Below are 9,138 nucleotides of genomic sequence, written 5' to 3'. Positions count from 1 at the left end.
ACTATCCCAGCAAATGAGTAGACATGCAAGCACTATGAACAAACAAGGGAACAAACCACTCCAAACAGCTCACAACATTTCTACAACTGATCCCATGGATACCACAGTGGAGGAAATGCTGGAGAATTTAGAAATTTCATAGTTAAAATGTTCAATGAGCTAAAAGAAGATATAATGAATGGACATAAGTATAAAATATAGGAAGTGAAAGATCACTTCAATAAAGAGAGATCCTGAAAAATAGCCAACAGAAATGTTGGAAATGAGCCCCAATAAATTAAAAATTCAATGGAAAATATCACTAATAGAGCACTTTGAAGACAGATTTTTGGGCCTTAAAGACAAAGTATATAACCTTGAAAATAAAGTTAAAAATAAAGAAAACATGTTAAGAAACCATGATCAGAATATTCAAGAAATCTGGGATAATATTATGAGACCAAATCTAAGAATCACTGGTGTGGTTGAAGGCTCTGAAATACAAAGTATTTTCAATGAAATAATATCAAAAAAATTTCCAAACTTTAGGAATGAAATGGAAATCCAAATACAGTATGCATATAGAGCCCCAAATAGGCAAAATAAAAAAATCCTCTCCAAGACACGTTAAAATGAAAATGCCTAATATACAGAATAAGGATAGAATTTTAAAATCCACAGGTCACATCTAGAGCTAAAACAATTTGGATTTTACCTGATCTTTCAACTTAAACCCTAAAAGCCAGGAGGGCGTAGAATAATATACACCAAGCCTGAAAGAAAACAGTGACAACAAAGATTACTATATCCACCAAAACTATCCTTCAAATTTGATAAGCAGAAACTAAAAAAATTCATAACCACTAAGCCTGCACTATAAAACATACTCAATGAAATATTTCATGCAGAACAAATGAAAAATAAAAATGAAAACCAGTTTAGGAATGAATCATATCAGAAAAAAGTCGATTAAAGGAGAATAAATTCTGAATTAAGCATTAGAAATAAACTAAAATGGCAAGAAATTAAAATCATCTCTCTATAATAATACCAGATTAAAATGATCTAAACACATATTGGCAGATTGGATTTGAAAATAAGACTCAACAATATGTTGTTTACAAGAGACTCACATTAGAGGCAAAGACATCCACAGACTAAAGGTGAATGGAGGAAAAGATATATTGAAAGCAAACAGGGTTAGCTATTCTCATATCAGACAAAGCAGACTTCAAGCCAAAATTAATTGGAAGAGACAAAAAGGTCACTTTATATTGTTTAAGGGAAACATTCAACAACAAGATAAAATGATTATAAATGATGCCCCAAACAGTGGTGTACCTATGTATATAAAACAAATCCTTCTCAATATAAAGAATCAAATAGACCACAATATAATAATAATGGCCAATTTCAACACACCTCTCTCACCATTGATATGTCAACTAGACATAAACTAAGTAAAGACACTTCAAAACTAAAAAATACTGTTAATAATACAGACCTTGCAAAATCAATGGAATATTTGACCCATCAACAACTGAATTCATTTTCTTCTCAGAGGCACATGGAACTTTCTCTAAAATAGATCATATTTTAAGGCACAAAGCAAATATTGTCAAATACAAAAAAATGGAGATAATTCCTTGCACCTTATAAGATTATAATGGAATGGAATTAGAAATCAGTGACAAGATTTAAAAAACAGAAACCATTTTAACACCTTGAGATTAAATAATATACTTTTGAATGAGGAATGGATCACAAAAGAAATCAGTGAGAAATTTAAAAATCTTGTAAACAAGTAAGAATAAAGATACAATATACCAAAATATGTAAGCAGTATGAAGGCAATTTGAGGAGAAAGGTTTACAGCTTTGAATTCCCACATTTAAAAATTAGAAAGATCTTAAATAAATAATCTATTGTTATAACTCAAGGCCTTAGAGAAAGAAGAATGAGCCAATTCCAAAATCAGTAGAAGACAGGAGATAAGATCAGAGCCAAAATTAATGAAATTGAGAATAAAAACAATACTAAAGAACAATGCAACAGAGTTAGTTTTTTGAAAGGATAAAGATTGATAAGCCCCTAGCCAAACTAACCAAAAGAGAGAGAAGACCAAATCAACAAAATTAGAGATGACAAAGGAGATATCACCACAGATACTTCTGAAATCCAGAAGATCATTAGAAACTGCTTTGAAAATTTATACTCTAATAAATTAGAAAACCTGGAAAACATTGACAAATTTCTACACACATATGACCTACCCAAATTGAACCAGGAGGATACAGAAAACTTAAATAGACCAATATCAAGAAATGAAATTGAAGAAGTAATTAAAAGCCTTAAAACAAAGAAAAGCCCAGGACCAGAAAGATTTTCAGCTGAGTTCTACCAGACCTTTAAAGAAGAACAAATGACATTCCTCCTCAAAGTATTCCATGAAACAGAAAGGTAGGCAACACTGCCATATTCATTCTATGAAGCCACTATCACCCTGAAACCAAAACTAGACAAAGAAACATCAAGGAAAGAAAACTTCAGACAAATATCTTTGATGAACATAGGTGCAAAAATCCATAATAAAATAATTTTAAGTCACAATTATGCATATAAATGATTATACCACAGTGCATTTTACCTTTATGTATATCTATACCTCTAGTATACCTTTATGTATATCTTATGTATATACACTAATTAAAAAACTATAAATAAATAGAAGAAATATCAGTAGAATAGAGGAAAATGAACAGGGCAAGGGAGGAGGGGAAAAAAATGGGAAGTACTAGGGACTGAACTGGAGCAAATTCCATGCTTGTATAATTATGTCAAAATGAACCCTAATATTATGTATAACTATAATGCACTAACAAAATAACTTTAAAAATAAGAAAAAAAACCCACATTAAGAATATAGTATGTTGGGGCTGGGGCTGTAGTTCAGTGGTAGTGTGCTTGCCTAGAAAGTGTGAGGCACTGGGATCAATCCTCAGCACCACATAAAAATAAACAAATAAAATAAAGGTATGCTGTCCATCTACAACTTCAAAAAAATAATAATATAGTATGCCACGATCAAGTGGGTTTTATCACAGGGATGCAAGTTTGGTTCAACATATCAAATCAACAAATGTAATTCATCACATAACTAGAGTGAAGGACAAGAATCACATGATCATCTCAATAGATGCAGAGAAAACATTCAACAAAGCCTAGCACTCATTCATGTTTAAAATACTGGAGAAACTAGGGATACAAGGAACTTACCTCAACATTGTAAAAGCTATATATGACAAGCCCAAGGCCAACATGATACTGAATGAAGAAAAACTGAAAGCATTTCCATTCTAAACAGGAGCAAGACAAGAATTTCCAATCTCACCTCTCCTGTTCAATGTAGTTCTTGAAATTCTAGCCAGAGCAATCATGCAAGTGAAGCAAATTAAAGGAATACAAATAGGAAAATAAGTCAAATTATATGTTTTCTGATGACATGATTCTATATTTAGAACACCCAAAATTCCACTAGAAGACTCCTAGAGCTGATAAACAAATTCAGCAAAGCAGCAGGATACAAGATCAACATACATAATTCAACTGTTTCCCTACATTCCAATAACAATTAGAGTATGAAGAGAGAGCCTACATAATGGGAGAAGATCTTTGCGACCTGCTCCTCAGACAGGGGATGAATATCCAGAATACATAAAGAACTAATTCCCCCCTCCTCAAAAAAACCAAATAACCCAATTAAGACGTGGGCAAATGAACTAAACAGGGATATTTCAAGAGAATACATGTAAATGGATGACACATATATGAAAAAATGTTCAAAATACTTAGCAACAAGGAAAATGATAATCAGAATTACAATGGAATTCATTTCACTCTAGGATGTGAAGAAAAAGGTACACTCATATATTGCTGGTGAGACTGCAAATTAGTACAACCACTCTGGAAAGCAGTATGGAGATTCCTCAATGAACAAGGAATGGAATCACCATATGACTCAGCTATGTCAGTCTTTGGTATTTACCCAAAAGAACTAAAATCAGCATACTATAGCAATACAGGCACATCAGTGTTTATAGAAACACAATTCACAACAGCCAAGTTATGGAACCAGCCCAGAAACCTGCCAACAGAAGAATAGATAAAGAAAATGTGGTAATATATACACAATGGTGTGCTCAGCCATAAAAATAATGAAATTATGGCATTTGCTGTTAGATGGACACAGCTAGAGAACATCATGATAAGTGAAATAAGCCAGACTCAGAAAATCAAGGGTCCACTGTTTTTTCTCATATGCAGAAGCAAGACTAAAATAAGGGGGGAGCTGAATGAGAAATAGAAGAGAGCTCTGTGGAGCATAAGAAGGGGACTGAGGGGGAGAGAGGAGGGATGGGAAAAGGGAGGAACAGTAGAATGAATCTTACCAAAGTGACGTATGTACATATATGAATATACCACAGCAAATTTCACCTTTATGTATATCTATAAAACACTAGTTTAAAAAACCATAAACAAATAAAAAGAAAACCAACAGAGTAGAGGAAAGAGAATAGGGGGAAAGAGGAAGAGAGGGAAAGGGGAAGTACTGGGGATTGAACTGGAACAAATTGTATTCCATGCTTTATGATTATGTCAAAATGAACTCCACTATTATGTATAACTATAACACACTAATAAAAAATATTTTTCATTTTATAGACCAAGAATCTGTGGTCCCAATATACTAATATGCCAAATGTCAAACAGCTAGCTAGTAGGCAATAGAGCCAGGATTTCTGGCAGACCTGACTGGCTGCAGATTCTCCATGCTTCCCCACCACGTGCTTGCCAAATAAGAGAATTATTAAGTGCATTTGATGTGCTACACATCCCAGAAGAAATCTTATAATTGAACTGTTTTGAATTAATTTATAGTAGAAGAATTTAGACATGCATTTTGCCATATAACTAAAGATGAACTTCCTAGTGTTTTTGTCCATAAATTATTAGAAATAATCATAGTTGTTGAAATATTCTGGAGTCTAAAAAACATTTTAATGTAGACTGCAACCATTGTTCATTTGTTAAGAATTTAAATTAACATGTATTTATACTTAAGAAATTCAATTAATGTTTAATTTATACTTGAGAAATTTTCACTTCAGTGACTTTTTAAAAAAGCTATGAGGTGATGGGTATGTTAACTAGTTTGTATGTTTCTATAATGTATACTGTACATAGATGAAAACATCATAATGTACTCTATAAGTATATACAATTATTATTTGTCAATTAAAATATACTTTATAAAATACTATACTATTTACTATTATAAATTATCAAAAGTCTTATATTTATAATCTGTGATTTTTTTTTTTTTTTTTTTGGTACTAGGGATTGAACCCAGGGGTACTTAACCAGTGAGCTACATACCCAGCCCGTTTTTATTTTTTGCTAAGTTTCTTAGGGCCTTGCTAAGTTGCTGAGGTTGGCCTTGAATTTGTTATCCTCCTGCCTCAGCCTCTCTAGTTGCTGGATTATGGGCATACACCACCCTGCCTGGCTTTGATTCTCAATCCAATAGAATGATCTATGCTTCAGAAAAAAATTACAGTCATAAATGTTTGAACCAGAGGGTACAGTACAGGAGTTTCTCTTAATTTTTTAGAAAAACCAACAGTAAAATCAAGACATAATACACATATATGTATTTTATTCTTACTATGTGTAATATGCTCAGAAGTATTCTATTTCATTGGGAAAAAAAAAACACTGGCTACACTCTATCCCTAATTTACTTTCAGCAACCACTAATCTAACTTCTGTCTCTATAGATTTGCCTATTCTGGACATTTCATATAAGCAGAATCATATATCTTATAATATGTAGTCTTTTGTGACTTGTCATTCACATAGCATGTTTTCAAGAGTCATCTGTGTGGTAGCATTAAACGGATATATCATATTTTGCTTATCCATTCATCAGCTGATTAACATTTGGGGTATTTCCACTATGGGGTATTGAGTAAAGCTGCTGTGGACATCTGTATACAAGTTTTGGTGTGGACATATGCTTTCATTTCTCTTGAGCATTGTACACAGGGGTGAAATTCCTGAATCATATTAGTACCTCTCTGTTTAATATTTTTGAAGAACTGCCAAACTATTTTCCAAAGCAGCAACACCACTATACATTCTTCCCAGAGTGCAAGAGGGTTCCGATTTATCCATATTCTGGTTAGTACTTATTTGTCTTTTGATTACAGCCATTCTACTGGATGTGAGGTAGTATCTCATTGTTGTTGTTTGTTTGGTTTTTGGTACTGGGGATTAAACCCAGGGGTGCTTTACCATTGAGCTACATCCCCAAACCTTTTTATTTTGAGACAGGGTCTCACTAAGTTGCTTAGGGCCTTACAAAGCAAGATGCTGAGGCTGGCCTCAAACTTGCAATCTTCCTGTCTCAGCCTCCTGTCTCAGTCTCTTCAATTGCTGGGATTACAGGCTTGCACCACCATGCCTGGCCTCATTGTTGTTTTGATTTGCATTTCTTTGATAGCCAGTGCTGCTGGGCATCTTTACATGGGCTCACTGGCTATTTGTTTATCTTCTTTTAAGAAATGTCTGTTCAGATTCTTTGCCAATTATAATTAGGTTATTTATATTCTTTTTAAAAATACTTTTTAGATGTTGATGGACCTTTATTTATTTATATGTGGTGCTGAGAATTGAACCCAGTGCCTCACTCAGGCTAGGCAAGTGCTCTACTACTGAGCCACAACCCTAGCCCAGGTTATTTATATTCTTATTATTGAGCTGTAACTGTTCTTTATATATTCTGGATACAAGTTCCTTATCAGATAAATATTTTGCAAATATTTTTTCTAATTCTGTGAATTGTATTCTCCCTTTCTTGATGATGGCCTTTGAAGCATAAAAGATTTTAATTTGATGAAGTCCTAATACCTTTTCTTATACCACCCATCCCTCATTTCCCTTTAACTATCACCTTAATTTCACTTAAATAATGGACCTGAACATCACCCAAAGCTACTGAAACTCTGCTTTCCTAAACCCCAGTGTTCTGCTCTCAGAACCCTTCATTCTTATAGATTTCCTTCTACCTTGTTTCTATTACATCTGCTTTGCAAATCCTCTAAGACCTCCAAACTTCCAATCCCATTTTCTATTTGTCACACCTACTTCTTCCCACATCTCAACTTCTACTCTTTTCTTATCCAGCTTAGAGCTTAGAGTATAAACTCTCCACCCCCAGTATATTCTATTCATTTGCTTTATTGTATTTTTGCTACACTTCTTCCACAACCTCCAACCATATATCAATCCAACCATCCTCCTTATCTACAACAATGCTACTAAGCAGTCTTAAAAGTCATATAACTTTATATATTGATGCCACTCATGCTTCATGGTCCTTAACATCACCTGAACTCTCAATCTTGCCTTTGGTCCTTTCATTTGATCCCCCCCCCTTTATTTTCTTCCTCCATTCCCTGATGTCAAGTCTACTCTTCACCATTTCACTTATGTCATTTCCACCATACTCTTCCTTGAATAAGCCAAGATCCCATATGTTTCCTTGGTGCTTGGTGATCCTCTCCTTTGAATGCTCTTCCACTAGCTCTTTGAATGGCTGAAAACTTCTTGTCATTCAGATCACAGTTCAAATGTCATCTCTCCAGAGAGAATTTCCTTATCCTTGCTATCTTCGCTTGTGGTTTTTCTCCTAGTACTGTCACATTACCCTGACTTCTTATTTCCTTTATCTGTGTTTTATGTCTGAAAAATTCTTTCTTGTGTTTCCCAAACTTCTTTCTAGCTAGAGTTAGAAATTTACTTCTCTTTCATAACATCCCATGTAGAGCTCTGCTGGTAGGCTACTATTGCTTGTATATTACAATTTTGCATTCCCCTTCCAGATTCCAAACTCTTTACAGATAGGCACCATATTTATTCATCTTCAGCTTCCTCAAGATGCCCAACACAGAGCAGCACTCAAGATGCAAAGAGGGTTAGGAACCCATTTCCTATGAAACACGGGTTCTATATACCATGAATGAGAATGAAAAATTATTGGGAAATAATAATGGGGAAACACAATATGACATGAGCTAAATTTGCTAGGCATTATTTATAACAGCAAAAAAAAGGAGGAATTGTCTGAACATAAGGAACAAAGATAGGTAAAGTATGGTGTATCTACTCATTCGTGTTTCATGTTGCTATTAAGATAATGACATCCAACAAAATATAATAATATAGAATGTACTTATGTCATGATAATGAAAACACAAATAAGCTGTACATATTAAGAAGAATGGGAGGGCTGGGGTTGTGGCTCAGTGGTAGAGCACTCGCCTAGCACGTGTAAGGCCCTGGGTTCGATCTCAGCACTACATATAAATAAATAAATAAAGATCAATTGACAAAGAAAGAAAGAAAGACAACACAATTTTAAAAAAGAAGAATGGAAGAATATAAACTAAAATGTAATGCTAAGTTTCTCTTGCAGTAGATATATAGGTGCTTTTTTCTCTTTTACTTTTCTGAATTCTTCTACTTTTATCTGTGTATACATTGCTTTTTTTATGTACTGGGGATTTAACCCAGGGATGCTCAACCACTAAGCCACAGTCCTAGCTTTTTTTATTTTTAATGTTGACACAGGGTTTTACTAAATTGCTCACTAAGTTGCTGAGGCTAGCCTTTACCTTGTAATCCTCCTGTCTCAGCCTCCCAAGCTGCTGGGATTACAGGCATGTACCATTATGCCAGGCTACATAGCTTTTATATTGAAATAAGTTCTAATACTTTATTTCTAAGAAAGGAATATAGTCCATTCTTTCTTTGCTTCATATAACTTCAAATATTAATTTATTGTTCAATATGCTGGAGAAAAACTGAAGAATGCAGAGTCAGAGTGATCTATCCAGCCTCCCTCAACAAATTAATGACACAAAAAAGAAATATTGTTGTAGTCCTGAGGTGATGTTTGGAAACAAAAGTAATTTCCCATAGGCTGTATAACCATCAATATTTTACTTCAGATAGTTTTGTATAGATCCTTGGTAAAGGCTAACTGGCACTAGTAAAAATAGCATTTAAAAAGGGAAGAATTTACAGGTGACATTTTAT

This window comes from Marmota marmota, unplaced genomic scaffold, assembly GCF_001458135.2.
Source record: "Marmota marmota marmota unplaced genomic scaffold, marMar, whole genome shotgun sequence".
In the NCBI taxonomy this organism is placed as follows: domain Eukaryota; kingdom Metazoa; phylum Chordata; class Mammalia; order Rodentia; family Sciuridae; genus Marmota; species Marmota marmota.
This window is presented reverse-complemented; position numbering follows the sequence as displayed.